This window comes from Stegodyphus dumicola, chromosome 6 (genome assembly GCF_044657685.1).
Source record: "Stegodyphus dumicola isolate Sdum_Otavi_A_Nest chromosome 6, ASM4465768v1".
Taxonomy (NCBI): Eukaryota; Metazoa; Arthropoda; class Arachnida; order Araneae; family Eresidae; genus Stegodyphus; species Stegodyphus dumicola.
Window position 1 is genome coordinate 75,154,918 of NC_140773.1, and position 16,928 is coordinate 75,171,845.

A 16,928-nucleotide genomic window follows, 5' to 3' on the forward strand; every position below is an offset into this window, starting at 1 on the left:
GTGGATATGTAAAAATTTGATATTACGAGTAAATTAATTTTATCTTTTAATCATAATATGCAGAACATTTTTGCATAGATTTATATAAAAAATAAGAGATTAAAATAAGCACACTTTACGAAAAATGCAGTAAATAGGTAATTGGAGATTTATGCAAATTTTTTACCAAAAATGTGCACTTATACAAAGTAAAGAGGAGAAGACATCAGACTAAATTTTTACCAAAGTCATTCGTATATGCAAAGAAAACATAGGGAAGATTTAAGTCAATTATTATCAAATATGTAAGTTTTTGTACTGTAAAATACAGGGAATATCTACGTTAATTTCCATCTAAAGTACAATATAGTTAATTAACAAATTCAGTAAACGAATGTAGCACAAAAGAAAACATCATACGTTTAGATTATTTGAATGAGTGTGCTAAATTTTAAAATTGTTAAATATACACCAGGAAATTGTAGAAAACTTACCTTTTCCAATAGTTTACCAAGTTGACTTTGTTATTTTCCTTGAAGATGAATGTTTAATGTCATAAATATTTCATTCATATCTTCAGATAATACACAAATCTATACATATTTATTTATTAAAATTCTGTTCATCCCAAACATGTTAAAGTAAATATTAATTTGCATGCAAGTTAATCGAGTAACTTCTGTTTTAATTACACACATAATTATGATATGTAAAAATTTTACATTTATCAGTCAATCTTGCAATGTATTGTAATCTATTATTGTTGTCAGTTTAAAATCTTATAAATATATTAGATCAGTACTAAAAGTTCACCTCTACAAAAGAAATGCTTTATTGAGGTATTTTTAAAAAGTTCCCTTTTACAATGTAACTGTTAATTTCATAAATAAGTTCATAAAATTATGAAAATTCAAAATTACCTAAATATGTTCTTTATTTTATCTTATATACCAGATAAAATTTTAAAAGTTAATTTGTTTAGGAATATTTAGGTTTTTAAATATTTATCTCATGTGACTTTTTCTATAACATCATTATAAATGTACATGTTGATGTGGACATACCAATTATTTTTTTTTCATCAAATAGCTTTATGGTATTAAATGATTTAAAAAGAGGCAACTGGACAAAAGAAAGCAATTAGAAGTGTGCTAATTTTTTATTAATTTGTTGTCAAATGCTGTGCATTTTAGATTATGCTCATATGATGACAATGAGTTATTTAAATTATAAAATTTCAAGTTGTTTGAAGTATTATGAACTGAAATACTTGCAAAAAAATACACATGAAATTAATTTAAGAATTAGGTTTATTTTACAGGTATTCGAAAACTGCAATTACTGTTAAACAATAAAAACTAACATTAAATCTGAAGAGCATATTTTTTTCAATAATAAAATTCAACATAGACTTCATGCAGCTTCACCATATTTGTTCTATAGTTCGCTGTCTTTAATATCCTGCTCGATTTTTGTAAAAGTGAATTCTTTGTCACCCAATGTTTTGAGAACAGCTCCTAAACAAGAAAAAGAAAAATTTGTAATAATTTCACACTTCAGATGTTTTCAGTTTTTAAATATAGTTGAAGTATTAAAAGATGCATATAAAATGCACTGAGTATTTCATATTTAAAAATTTACATTTCAGTAATTAAAAATTTAATTTCATACTATCACACAGTAAGCTTCAATTATATACCTTACACAATGCCTATAATTTCAAGTAAAAAATACTTAAGATTTGTTTAGAACTGCGAGGTTGAGAAAGTCTTTAATGGCTATGTTTGTATTTAAGTACATGAGAAAAAACTTAATTTTGTATTAATTATATTGCATTAGCCTTTTCAATTTTACTCCTACATATAGTAAAGAATATTCGCTTTCTTACAGATAACTTTTTCTTAAATAAAGAGTAAGCAGAAAACTAGTCACAACACTATATACATATAACAGAATACTTCATAAACATATACATGTCATTAACATACGTATATGCATTAACAGGCTATTTTACACATTTCAATAAACCAGAAACCAATACACAATCAAAAGTATTATCAGTAAATTCCTCCAAAATCAGAGCAAAAATCTTTAATTATGATAACAATGGCATCTCAGTTTGCAATATAAAATATTTCAAGTCTACATTCATGTGCATTCTAAGCAAACAGAAAGCTGAATAACAATAAAATTATAAATACCATAAAAAAGTTAAGAGCCATGTAGAATGATAGCAAGACTAAATGAAGTCTTCCTTCAAAAATCAATTTAAATTCAAAAATTTGCCTTCCTGTTTAACATCTCAAAATAGAGTTACTGCTTCCACTAACTAAATTTCCTGTATTCGCAAAATAAAAATTGTCACTTCTGTTGCAGGAAATATTTACTGCAAACTTTGTATGCAAATAATCCAGTGAAAAAATTTTAATTGTGGCTTGAATATTTTCTTTATTAAATAAATGAAAAATTCCCACATAATATTAATTTATGATCCACACGAAGCTTTTTACCTCTACCATATCATGCAGCTATTTTAAAATATATACTCTCATAAAAGCCACAGAATTTTTTTACCAATATTAATATAGTATAAATCATTAATAAATCTTCTAAAAACAGCCCCAAAATTTCTGAATTTGATACCCAAAACATAATTCTATGTAACTGTTAATGTATGCATTTGCTTGCACATACTTAAAATGAATTATACACACAAAAACTTAACATATTAACTTTAATAAATTCTTAATTAGCAGGATGACTCAATTAAGGCAAAATATGAAAGAAATCTACCTAATGGAATAGTTGTGAAAGATATATTTAAAAAAAGCTAATATTGTTTACCTTACACATGGCAGAAATTGAGTAAACTGTATGCAGCTGGATTATTTATTAGGAATAGAAGTTAGATCAAAGTACCAAAGTCACACTAGTACTTTAACCATTTGGGTGCAAAGAAGCATCTCAATTTAAAAAAAGAATAATTTAAAAAAGCTAATAGAATTTTATAACTTTTACAATCTAGTACAAATATTAGACACATAAACAACACTAAATGCCATTATTTACTTGCATATTTTCCTTCTTTGTGTACTTTACTCCTTAATTTTTCAGGATATGATTTAGAAACAGAGTTATGGTAAAAATGTATACTGGTAAAAAAAATATTGCTGAAACTGATAAGTCCTTTGAATTATATACTATGGTGCAAAGAGGGATGGAATATGTGACTAAATATGATAAATCAGATTACAATAACATTAAACAAATAACATGAAAAACTGAAAAAAGAAATTTTATTTGAAATTATTTTTTAACTCGTGGAAAGACAGACAGTATTTCCAACTTATTAAATTCAATTATATTTTACCTTCGTCAAACCAATATTGGTAAGAGAGTTGTATTTAAAATCGGTGCTAAGCTAAAGCTGCTTTCTTGCCTAATTTTATACTATTGAAAATACTGGTAATTGTCAAAGTTATTCGTACTCAATATGTGTAAGATTATTAATGAGCTGCCAAACCGCAGTTAACCATCTAATATACTACATTCAGCGTTATTATTTTTCTTTTTGAATGTCAGGTTTTCATTATTTCTGCCAATATATCTGTAACAGGACATAAAGATTGAGTTAATGTAGAATAGAAAATTACCTTGCAAGTTAGCACCTTTACCTTAGTGGCAGTACTTCATTCTCTAGAAAAAACATTTTAAATTATTATACTTAAAAACAAAAAATTCATATTTGTTACAGCAAAACATCATTAACACAATAAACCAGAGTTGAATGCAAATCTAATTTAACTCCATTCTTGAAAACTAGTTTATTACTTTCAATTTAATTTTAAAATAATAAAAAATAAGGTACGTATTATGATGACTACCTAGATATCTCGTCTAAACTGGCAATCCTTGTAGGTTATACAGGTTAACCCTAACATAGGTTATAGAGGGCACTAAGATAGAGAGTATTAATCCCACACTAGGGACTCTTAACATTTGGTAGGAACAGTTTGAAAAGTGAAACAGATATTTATAGTGAACCAATGCAAAACAAAAACAATAGTTCTTTAGGGACAAAGCCCCTTTGGACTAATAAATACAAATAAATTAACAGCTTTTAGCTATTTTTTCTTCTTGTAAAAAATAGACATACAGAATATTTTTAGAAAATAACAATACTTTAAGCATGCATTTTCCACATATTTAACACAATAATTCATTCTAGCTCTGTTGCAATACTGGCAAAGGTACTCCTCTGTTATTAGGACGGGATTCAGAAATGTACAATGAAACCTCGAGATACGAGGAAAGTATGAGCAAAATACGAGCATTAATTCGAGTAACGAGCAATGAGCCAGGCTGTTGGTACGGGTGGCGCCATTTCCCTATCCGGCTCAACTCGGGGAATCCCCTCGACAGATCACTCAGTGTTCTTTTATATACGTGTTTGTGCACTTGTAAGTTAATTGTTTTGACATTTAACGTGAAAATTATTATTTCAAGATGCCTCAGATAGTGCTACAAAGAAAAATAAGGAGGCCATGGCCGTCGATATCAAGAAAGAAATCATAGATAAACATAAGCATGGTGACGGAATTGGCGAAAACTTACGGCCTTTCAACATCGAAAATCTATACTATTCTGAAGAAGTAGGAAGAAATTAAGAAACCTGATGTAGCCATAGGAATTATCGTTTCTACCAAGCACCATAAAAGTACTCCTAGATGTTGAGAAGCTGTTGTTGGTGTGGATTAATGAGAAGGAGTTAAAATGTTGGTAACAAAGTAAAACTATTGTTATACAGTCAAAAGTCGTTAATTCGGACACCCATAATCCGGAATGACCTATAATCCGGACCTCAAAGCTAAAATCTTTCTGCGCATGCGCCGCATTGACGCATGCGCATAGGCGTTTTACTCGTGCGCCCAAGACATTTACGACTGCGCAAGTGCAGAATACGTGTTCGCGTGCGCGTTTAATGTATAACGGACGCCATAAGCTAAAATTATCTAATTATCTATTTCAGTTAATGTTGATGATTGCGTTGTTCCTTAATCTTCGAATTGGATCCCGCTTATTATTTTTTGCAGACTGTAAGAGCAATTTTCTAAAAGTAAGCTTGAACTTTTGATTATGTCAAATAGAATTTCCGATGCTGGAGCTCCCAAAGGATCTAGAAAACGAAAGTATGTTTCGATGTCCATCAAACAAAAAACGAATTGCTACAAAAAATGGATAAAGGCATATTCTTTGTTTATCGAACCGTTCCGAAATCTGTTTATCAATTTCACGCTGCTCTGCGGGGGGGGGGGGGACGTCGCGGCGCGCAATGAACTGGAAGTTGATTTGTCAACACTATCGTTATCTTCAGAGCAGATGTTTTTATTTTATTCGGCTTATAATTCCTTACTAAATGTAGTATTTCATCTCGATGTACTCCGTCTTTGATATGATTTAAATCAAATTCTTTGTCATTATAAATATCAGGAATACACATCAAATAGTTTTCTGGTTGCAATGTTCTAATTTCGACTATGCGTAATGACGCATGCGCGCGTTGAAAGAAATGTTTAATAAAGTAAACAAATAAATATTAGGCTTCTTTTTTGGTAAATTTTGATACCCTTTAGATTATAATTGCTCATTATTTTATAAATTACGGTTTCATATTTTTAATTTTATAATTTCTGCATGTCATCTTACCAGATTTAAACTGATGATCTATAATCCGGAAAAATTGATAATCCGGAATCGCCGAAGTCCTGACGAGTCCGGATTAAAGACTTCTGACTGTATTATTTACAAGTGTTATTTATTAGGAAAAATTTACTTGATATTAAAATGTTGATATTTTTTGGCGCTGGGAACGGGTTAACTGAATTTCCATTATTTTCAATGGGGAAGCTTGTTTCTAGATACGAGAAATTCGCTACACCAGTTGAATGCTGGAACGAATTAAACTCGTATCTCGGGGTTCCACTGTAGATATGTAAGCATGTGTATATGCATGTATGCGCATATATGTGTATAAGTATACACATACATACACATATATTCTTTAGAATATACACATGCACACACGAGCACCTACATTTAAAAATGCATGCATATAAACACACATTTCTGAATCTGGTCCTGATAACAGAAGAATACCTACATGAATCATAGGATTTACATTAATCAGTTTTATTAGAATTCTTTAATGCAGAGGATTTACATTAATCAGTTTTATTAGAATTTTTAAATGCAGAGGATTTACATTAATCAGTTTTATTAGAATTCTTAAATGAAATCTTCACTATCCGAAAATTCAGTTTTATTTCCAGCTGAAACTGTATCAGGACAATCTGAAAATTTTAAGTTAGCTTAGAAACTGTAATCATTCTTAAAAAAGTTTGATTTATGCAGATGTTAGATCAATAAAATTACTTTCCTTTGAAAAAGTAATATGGCATTGAACAACACGATTTTACAAATCAAGATATACTGAGTGAAAATTCCTGAAATGTTTTATTTCTTGGTATCTCTGCAAGAATTGTATAAATAAGACTACCTCCCTTTAAAAAAAAAAAAAAAAAAAAAAAAAAATATGTTTAGTAAATACTATGAAGAAAATTGGTTACATTATTTACAGTTCATAATTAATAGAAAATAAATCATTTCTTAGCTTATCAGAATTTATTTTTATCACATTCATAAACAGTACTAATTTAAACAAACATACCATTATGATTTCAATAACTTAGAAATAGAAAATCCAAATCTGCATCTTTGATGGTCTAGTAGATTGGACGTCTCGTTTACTACAATTCAGCAAGGTGCTGACTCCCCAGACTTGTAATATATATATATAATTAATTTACAAGGGAAAAAGCAATAAAAATATAAACAATTTCTTGGTTTTATATAAGCATTTCTTCACATTTACAATTTTAATTTTTTTAACTATCTAGTTATATCAAAATACATGATTTAGTAAAATATAATTCAAATAATTTAAGGTATTTTAGATCAAATACTAATTTTTCAATAAATTTTTTCATGCAAGTCTAATAATCAACATAACTATCAAGTTTTAACTTCGAAAATTATGTTTAGAGAAACTTGAAGCTGCAGTAAATAGTAATAAATTTATTCAAAACTGAAAGTAAAGCATTCTTACTTTATTTTCTTTCTTTAACTATGGCAGATCTTTTAAAACAACAAAATCAAACAAACAAAAAAGAAATGCATTCATGAAAGGACTTAGGACTTACTTATTATTTATGAAAGGATACATTTCAGTAATTACAAGTGCATGAAAATTCAGTATATATAAAATAAAATAAACAAAGATTTGGAACAAAGTACCTGTGTTTCTATTGCATAAAATTTCCTGTTTTAATAGCACAATATCTTTGAGTTAAAGATTATATATTAAAGCAAATTTATAAAACTAAATTCAAAAATAAGAAATTAAATTATTTTTAGGGAAAACACTAAGCAAATAAAAAATTTTGAATTTCATAAATAAATGAAAGTTACATGCTTTATTTTTTGGCATAAGGTAGATAACATTTCCATAACAGATTTCTGAACAATTAGTCATGTTAATATTGCCTTTCTTTTTCCATTAAAAGCTATTTCCTGCTTAATTACAGTATGCTTTAAGATAAATATTAAAACGTTTGAGTAAAAATAACATAACTATAAAAAGGTGAGACACATACAAAAAGGAGTGACACAAACAGTAAGTAACAGACTAGTGCAAAATTTTTTCAATTTATTGATTTGGTACCAAATCTGAAAATGAATCATTAGGCACGTACACAAAAGAACAACACATGGAAAATGACATTTCCTACACAGACGCTATTTATAAAATTTTATATAGGTGAAGAAAGTACGAGTATTAAACACTGAAAATATAAAATATTCACTTACTTTCTTCAAATATAACTTCGATGGATTCAGTCACAAACATCAATTCACGAACAAACATTATTCTTTGCGACTTTACCATTCTTTTCGACCGCCATTGCTGAGTGCTGACTTCACAAATATCCCGCCACAACCGGAAGTAGAAAGTATATGCTTTGCCATTGGTCAGTGAACAAGAATTGCAACGCTTTTTTTTTCGTTATAATTAAACATATTAAGAAAGCCTCTAAATTAGCATATGAAATAAACTTACTTTTGCATTATATAAATTTATATTCACAGCATCTCTGTATTAAGGTAATAATTAAATTTTTCTATGAAAAATAGAAATGTCCGTGTATGCGCATGCTCAGTGTATAATCGTAAATCCAGTTAATTTTTATAAGTTAGCGTAAAATTAACTATGCAAATTTTGAGTTCATTTAACTGGACCCTTGTACTTATTCTGTAGATCTCCATATTAAGAATGTCTTTAACTGTTTCAGGAAAAATATGAAATATAATATAATTATTTATTTACATTATTTATTAATTTTTTCCTCATATAAAAATTACTAAAATAGATCATTTTTTCCGTACATTAAACAAAATAAAAAAAAAATTAGCCTCATATGATTTTTATAACAAAGATTAAAGGAACTGAAATATATGTAAAATATCAGGATTCAGCTTGCAATTTCGTAGAGTTATTATTATTATTATTAAATAAAAATATTAGTATATCTTTGATTATAATTAATGATCCTTTGGTCTACATTAAACTATTGTTCAAGAAGTTAAACGTTTTCGAGCATCTTCTGCTGTATTTATTATTCTATTCCTCCACATGAAAGATTTGCTAGTCTTATTCCAATTTAATTGCCCACATTTGCTAAATAAAATAAGGCGAGTATTGTACCAAACTCAGTAAATACACAAATTTAATATACAGCTTATTCCAGTTAAATGGGTAATAGGATTTTCATAAAAGAAATTAAATTGTGTAAATTAATGTAAGTGTTGATATGAATAAAAATAACAAATTTGATATAAGAAAATAAATAAGTTATTTTGAAGATGTTTGAATTAAGAAAATATAATTTTTTGTAAAAATGCACGTAAAGATTTAGCTCACATGTTAAAATTTATAGAAAAATTTTAGCCTCATATATGAATGCCCCTTTTTTCATGTTCGTGGACAAGGAAAACAAAGTGAAATGCCAGAAATACACTAAATATTTTGATTTAATAAACTTCATTTTCAATCTTTTTAGACTTCGTATAATATCCGTAAAAGTGACGAATGAAATATACCATAAAGGCAGTAGTTTCTTTCAGAACATTCGGATTCATATAATATGCGTAAAAGTGATGAATAAAATATACCATCATGGCGTTAGTTTTATCAGTACATTCGGATTCGTATTATTTTCGTAAAAATAACGTGTGGAAAATAACGATCAAGAGTCAACAGTAACTTGAGCCTTTTTCATTCGTATAAATTTCATAAAAGTAACGTGCAAAAAATACCATACCCTTATTTCACCAAAATTATACGTATATTTTTGGAGACGTGCTGCCTGGGATTTGTTTTAAATTTGAAAATTCTAGCAAGTGTAAATCTAATTCAAAACCGGAAGAAGAAAAACCAAAGGAATTGGAAATTCAGCCTACTATTTCGAATTCAGTTGTAAATGATAGGAATGTGATTTTATTGCAGTGTGTTAGGACAGAAATTGTTGGTCGTAAATCGTCAGGTACAGTTATTGCAATGTTTGATAACGGTAGTGAGAAGAGTTTTATTAAAAGAAATGTATCTATGAAGTTGGGATTAAAATGTCTAGGGTCAGAAACATTAAAGATTTATTCATTTGGAGCAAAGGATCCTAGGTTGCAAACATGTCGCAGAGTTGAAGTGAGATTGCGAAATATTTTAGATGGAAATGAAGTCGTAATACAGGCGTTGGAAACAGATGAAATTTCGAGGGCGGCGATTAATTTGCCGAATGAGCGTACAAGAGCTGAAATGGAAGCCAAGGGATTAACTTTAACGTGGGGTTATAATCAAGCGTCAGATGATAATGAAATTTCCTTGTTAATAGGTATAGATTTTTATTGGAAGTTGACAAAAGGTTTTGAAAGGTTAAATACGTCTTTGGTAGCTGTAAACACAGAACTTGGATGGTCCTTGCAGGGAAATTGTGGTGATATGAGTAAAACGGCTGCTGTGAACTTAGTTTTAGGTGATCAAAGCACTGTATCAGCTGAACTCAGGCGTTTCTGGGAACTGGAAAGTTTAGGTATTGAAAACAAGGAAGCGGAGTGTTTGACTTTAGTGGAACAGGAGATACTTGATGAATTTAATAATTCTGTTGGGTTCGTAGATGGAAGATATTGTGTAAAGTTGCCGTGGAAACCAGGTATGCAGGAGAAATTAGCAAATAATAGAGAAGTGGCTCGGAAACGTTCCGATAGTCTGGTTAGGAGATTTAGAAATGATACAGCTTTTTATGAGGATTATAAAAAGGTAATTGATGATTATCGTAGGGAAGGTATCATTGAGAATTCGTCGTCAGATTCTGAGCAGTCATTCTACTTACCCCACCACACTGTCATTCGCGAGGACAAATCTACTAGTCGACTTCGAATCGTGTTTGATGGTTCTTCTCATGAAGGAGGACAACTTTCAAATAATGACTGTTTATTTAAAAGACTAAACTTGTATCCAAATCTATTTGAAATGATTTTAAAGTTTCGACAAAATACAATCGCCTTCACAGCGGATATAAAGCAAACGTATCTAAAAATTTTTATCAATCCTAGTGATAGAAAATTTACTAGATTCTTCTGGACTGATGATATCGGTTCTAATTCATATCAAGAAATGAACTTTAGTAGGACTAAAACCAAGTCCATATTTGTTAGCTGCAACTCTGAAATATCATTTTGATAAATATAAAGAAGAATTTCCTGATACTTGCAAATTACTGTCAGAATGGTTTTATGTCGACGATTTGATTGGAGGCGAAGAAGACTTGCAAGCGGCTTTGAAAATTACGACTGAAAGTGTAGAAATTCTCAAAAGATGTGGCATGATATTACGAAAATGGAAAACCAATTCCATGGAACTGCGTAAGCTGTGGAAAGATGCTGAGTTCGACATCGATGAGGAAAAGAGCTCAAGTACGGGACTTGACTCACCATCCAAGGTGTTGGGTCTAGTTTGGGATCCAGATGCGGACAGTATATCTTTTAACGTAAAAGAATTATCAAAGTTTGTCAAGAACGGAACTGCTTCGAAAAGGTTTATCCTTCGAGTAGTGGGTCGTATTTATGATCCTATCGGATTTCTTGGGCCTTTCATCATAAAGCTGAAGTGCATTCTACAGGAACTGTGGAGTCATGACATAGACTGGGATGATAAATTTCCATCGTCACTGGATCACAAGTGGCAGTTGTGGTGCAGTGAAATCGAACACTTAGAAGATCTCCAAATTCCTAGATGTTATTTTTCAAATTTGAACTGTAAATTTATTTCATTTGAAATTCATTCTTTTTCAGATTCATCTCTTTTAGCCTATGGAACTGTATTGTATTTAAGAGCTATATCTGAATATGGGAGGATAAGTATCAGTTTTATTTGTTCTAAAAGTCGTGTAGCTCCTCTGAAAGGTCTTACATTACCAAGACTGGAATTAATGGGAGCTTTATTGTCCGCAAGATTAGTCCATCAAGTAAGTAAATGTCTTAAATTTAATACTTCTAGTTATTTTTGGACCGACTCGATGATTACATTATGTTGGATTAAGGGACAAGCTAGTAAATACAAAACTTTCGTAAAAAATAGAATAGAAGAAATTCAATCTTTATCAGATACCAATAATTGGGCTCATTGCCCTGGTAAGGATAACCCTGCAGATATCTTGTCCAGAGGAATTTCTGCAGCAAATTTAGCTACAAACCATCTTTGGTGGCACGGTCCACCGTGGCTAAGCCAATCACCTGAATACTGGCCTACTGAAAGAGAGAACTTAAAATCTACAGACGTAGACTTAGAGCTAAAAAAAGAATTTGAAAGTACAGTGCAAAATAACTGTTTGGTAGAAAATTCGAAATTTATTTTAGATTTAAGGAAATATAGTTGTTTGTTAAAAGTACTAAGAGTAACTTCACTAGTTAAACGGTTTGTTAATAAACTTCAAAAACGACAAACGATTGCAGGTCCCCTCACAGCAGAAGAACTTCAAAATGCTGAAATAGACTGGAAAAACATAGAGTTCAACTTAGAATTGCAGAACCTTAAAAATGGTAAATCGATTCCTAAAAACTCTCCACTTTCGAATTTAGCCCCATTTCTCGACAGTTGTGGTGTATTGCGCATAAAAGGAAGGTTAGAACAAGGAGCGTTTACAAAGGATGAAGCTCATCCTATACTTCTTCCTAAGCAGTCTAAATTTACAGAGTTAATTATTATTCGAGAACATAATAAAATTTTTCATGGTGGAGTTACATTTACGCTAGCCAAAATTAGGTCTAGATTTTGGATTCCACAAGGTAGACAAATTATAAAAAGAGTATTAGGTAACTGCCTAATTTGTCGAAAGTATAAGTTGAAACCAGCTAAACAAATAACTAGTCAACTACCTAAATGTAGAATTACTGAAAACCCTCCTTTTACTGTAACTGGCATAGATTTCACTGGCCCAGTTTTAATAAAATCAGGAAAGGATATGCCTCAAAAGGCTTACATAACATTATTTACATGCAGTGTTACTAGAGCTGTGCACATAGAATTAATCACAAATATGTCAACAAAAAATTTTATTTTGTAATTAAGGAGATTTTTAGCTAGGAGAGGAAATTGTAAAGTTATCATTTCCGACAATGCTAAGAGCTTTAGAGCCACTAATGAAATTCTTAAAGAATTAGCAAAAATTATAATAGATTGAAAATTCAAAAGATTTCATATCAATAAACGGCATAACTTGGCAATATATTGCGCCTCACGCGCCTTGGTGGAGTGGTTTTTATGAAAGGCTTATGAAAAGTATCAAAGATCCTTTGAGAAAGGTTCTCAGAAGGGCTCTTCTTAACTTTGAGGAAATGATGACTGTTCTATCAGAAATTGAGTTAGTTTTAAATCATAGACCTCTTACTTATGTCCATAATGAAATAAAAGAGCCAGAAGCTCTTACACCTGCGCATTTCTTGTTTCCAGGGCAAGAAAATATTTCTTATCCTGTACATGTCGCCGACCTTTTCAGGAATGAACCATTGAACCGGCAGACTTTGACTAGGAGAAAACTGTATCAAACTAATCTTTTGAAACAAATTTGGAAAAGGTAGAAGGAGAATTATCTCCTCGAATTACGGTCTGCGCATACTTTTCTAAATCCATCTCCTGAAAGGAATCTTAAAAAGGGTGAGGTTGTATTGCTGGAGGGGTCGACGAAATCAAAAATTTTATGGCCTATTGGAATTATAGAAGAAGTTTATAAAGGTAGGGATGCGTATGTGCGTTCATGTTTGATTCGTACTTCTCAAGGACTTTATCGAAGACCCGTCCAATTAATCTATCCTTTTGAAGTTTAAAGTTATATATATATATATGTTTGTTTCATGTATTGTATTTAATTTGCAATGTAGTTTTCAGTATTAATTTGTGCATATTGATTTTGATTATATCTAAATATATTATTGATATGTAAATTTAATGTGCTCTTAAAAGAGCACAGGTGGGGTGTGTTGGAACTTTTCATAGGATAGAGGGCGCTGTTGCGCCAAAGGAATTTTGTTTTTTTTTTACATTATGTAACTGTAGTTCACCATTGTGAGTGTGTATTACTGAGATATATTTGGTGTTTTCATTAAATATATAAAAGATATCGTCATGAATATTTTGTATCCAAATCAAGATCAAATTTACCACTGATGCAAACTCGTTTAAACAAAATGTAGTTCGAACAAGAATAGTCAAGGTATTACTAGCCTAGCAAACTACGCATTAGATATTGTTATTCGCTTCGTAACAAAAGGTTTGATACTTCTCCATTAACGTTTGAACAGATTTGTCATAACTAATTCATAGTATATGTTCGACTTATTATTATTATGACAATTATTATATTAATTATTATGACGTATTATGACGATGCAATACTTGCTATGATGAGTGCTTGCACGGAATATAGCTTATAAGATATCTTGTAGTTCAAAGCAAATGCGCGCTTTATGCGTTCAAAAAATAATAATAATAAGAGAGGAACTGATGCCGGAAAGACGTTTTTCATTAAATGGAAAAATTCTTCACTAGGGATGACATAAATTTGTGCCTGAGTTATTTTTAAGGCGTTTCTTCTGTGTTCTTTCCCTTTCATAAGGAAGGTTATATATTTTGGATTTATTTGTGTTGGATGACGAATGTAGTGCGTGTGTGTGTGTGTGATTACGGCAAAGCCTCGAGGGCTATCTGCCTATGGGAAGGGATGCCTTCGTGGAGGACTTTCTAAGGGAAACTGGCTCGTATACACGTTACACATGGGGAAAACCACGAAAACGCCCATGCAGCCAGCCCGTTCGCGGGATTCGAACCTCGGACCGAACTACCAGTGTTCAGCGACTTTACCGCTCGGCCGCTGGTGGGCTGACGAATGTACAAACCTTTTGTTAATGAGCATTTGGATAGATAATGCACATCGTCTCCTAATTTGCCACAGATGCAGATATCTGTTGACAAAATACTTCTGGAGTAAAAATAGATAGGAAATGGACCATGGCCTGAAAGAAACCAGTTTTATTTGTGGAATAGCTATAAGTCAATTAGTATCACAGTCTGGAAATATACGGAAAGTCGTTCTTCCCTGTTATATATCCTATTCCTGTTGCCATGCTATCATTGCTGTTTATTTCAGATTAGAAGCAAAATAACTTCTTGGACAAGGTAAGTATAGTATGTCACGGTTTATGCTTGCTGTGTCATGTGCAGCTTCTTTCGCATTTGTTTATCAAGTTTTGCAAGTTTGTTCCATCATTTTCTTCATGTCCTTTGATCTACGAAGTAATGTTCGAGAAAGAAAATGAAATACAAAGAAAATTCATCTCCATAAATAGCCAAATTTCGGGTAATATGCAGAGAAGCAAGTCATGCAGATGATGTAAGATGCAAATTGGTCGTGTGGCAATAGCGTGAGATAAAAGGAAAATAAATGGTTGAAGAACCAACAGTCGCTACTCTCCGCTGCTTAGGTAATTCAAAAATTGCTAGACATTCAACGTTTCAGAAGACATGTGTAAATGAAGAGATACCTGGATGACGATATCGAAGGCAGTTCTAGAAACCGGATGATTTTACGAGAGGTCATATTGTAGGCTTACGTACGGCTGTTGGGTCTTACCGTCGTACTGCTAATGAAACGTACGTAAATGAATTTCATGTGCATAGAATTTGGTCTAGATGGATCGATAAAGGAAATGTAAATATTCGCGAAAGAACATACCAGTCCAGTCTAGTCTTCTTTAGTTCGTCTAGACGAACTACAGAAGGCACGCATCAACGCAAACGAAAAGAAACGGTAATGGTCCTACAAACGAATATTGTAAATACTTTGCGGAACGTGCAGGGAGGTTTGGATGCGCCAATATCGGGGAGAAAGGTTTCCCGTTGTTTGGCTGAAAGTTCTCACGAAGACTGCCATGGCTTCGCGGGCGAGCCACTTCAACACCTGAATGGTACAATGTGCTATTCAGCGACAAGTCTCGGTATTGTTTGTTTGATGACAGTCGCCGATTAAGTCATCAACGTCGGGAAGATAGATCCAATCCAACTAAACATCACACACTTGCTAAACGCCACACCGCCCGTCAACGTGGCATAATGGTTTGAGGTGTCATCAGTCATAATAGCAGGTCCCCTGTTAAGCATCAGAGGCATACTGATGGCACGATGATACGCTCATTAAGTGCTGCAGCCGGTTGTGCTACCTTACATTCAACGTCTGCAAAATGGTATTTCCCAACAGGACCGCGCAACACTGCAGGCGGCATTCGGCAGCTGAAGTCTTGCAGCAGATCCTAATGCTTATGTAGCCTACGATGTCCGCTGATGTTTAGCGGATCGAGTGTATCTCGAACATGATTGGTCGTCGTTTGTCTATTTTGCCCCAACTTATCAGAGGATGAACTTTAGAAGTGAGTTCAGAGCATATGGGCTTCCATCCCTCAGGACACAATCCGCACACTAAATGAATTTGCAGCTTGCATCGCCACCAGAGGTGGTCATACATCTTAGTGATTCCCTGCTTATTTCAACCCAGTATAAATTTATCTTTCTATACATAACATTAATTATTAGCATAAGCATGCTTCCATCTGTGTATCAATTGACATCTTTCATACACATCTATTCAATCTTTCATAGTGTTGCATTTTCTATGTCGGGTAGTGTTGAATATTGTTCACTATCGGGTAACTTTGTTTTGTGTTTCTAATACCATGTAAAGCTGACTGACAGTCTGGTTGGACGTCCATATTTTTTATGTTGGTTCTTTTTGCATATTCTAGTACGTTCTACCCTGCAGTTAAGTTCTGCTAGAATATACTTTTTTCGCACGCTATGTGTCTTTTCCGTGTTTTAATAATTTTGTTGCACTTCTTGAATACATATGCACAGCCTACATTTCCTTCTATTTTGGAACCATTCGCGAAAGCTAAATGATAAGATGGTAGAAATATTAATGTATTCGTGGCGATGTGATATGAGAGTTCTTTTTGAGCTAGGTGGCAATTAAAATAGGAATCTTCGGCTCGTTGTTGGCTGGGCTGGAGCTATTGCGGCATTGGTCAGTTGTAGGATTTCGGGCTGAGGTTATGCCGAATACCTTTACAGACTGCAGCCAGAAGCGGCTAATATATTGCATCTATACGAAAGGTGTTCGACAAACCCTAAGCCTAATAAAAAATGCATTAGAAGATTACATCATCAGGCAATGATGTCTGTTAATTCTGAAAATATCAAACACCGCTCAGAGATTGATATCTTAACAAAAGAA

General features: G+C 32.0%; 1 protein-coding gene and 1 long non-coding RNA gene across 12 annotated transcripts in view; both read right to left on the reverse strand.

The window, feature by feature from the left end:
- LOC118192223 (multiple PDZ domain protein-like) overlaps positions 1-16,928 on the reverse strand; it is a 1,451,385-nt gene that overhangs the window by 1,065,863 nt on the left and 368,594 nt on the right. The gene's annotated exons all lie outside the window — the stretch shown is intronic.
- LOC146996782 (uncharacterized) lies at positions 1,272-8,258 on the reverse strand. Its single transcript, XR_015041664.1, has 4 exons — positions 7,906-8,258; positions 6,707-6,816; positions 3,633-3,675; positions 1,272-1,496 (listed from the first exon to the last, which is right to left on the reverse strand). It is a non-coding gene; the product is annotated as an uncharacterized LOC146996782 (long non-coding RNA).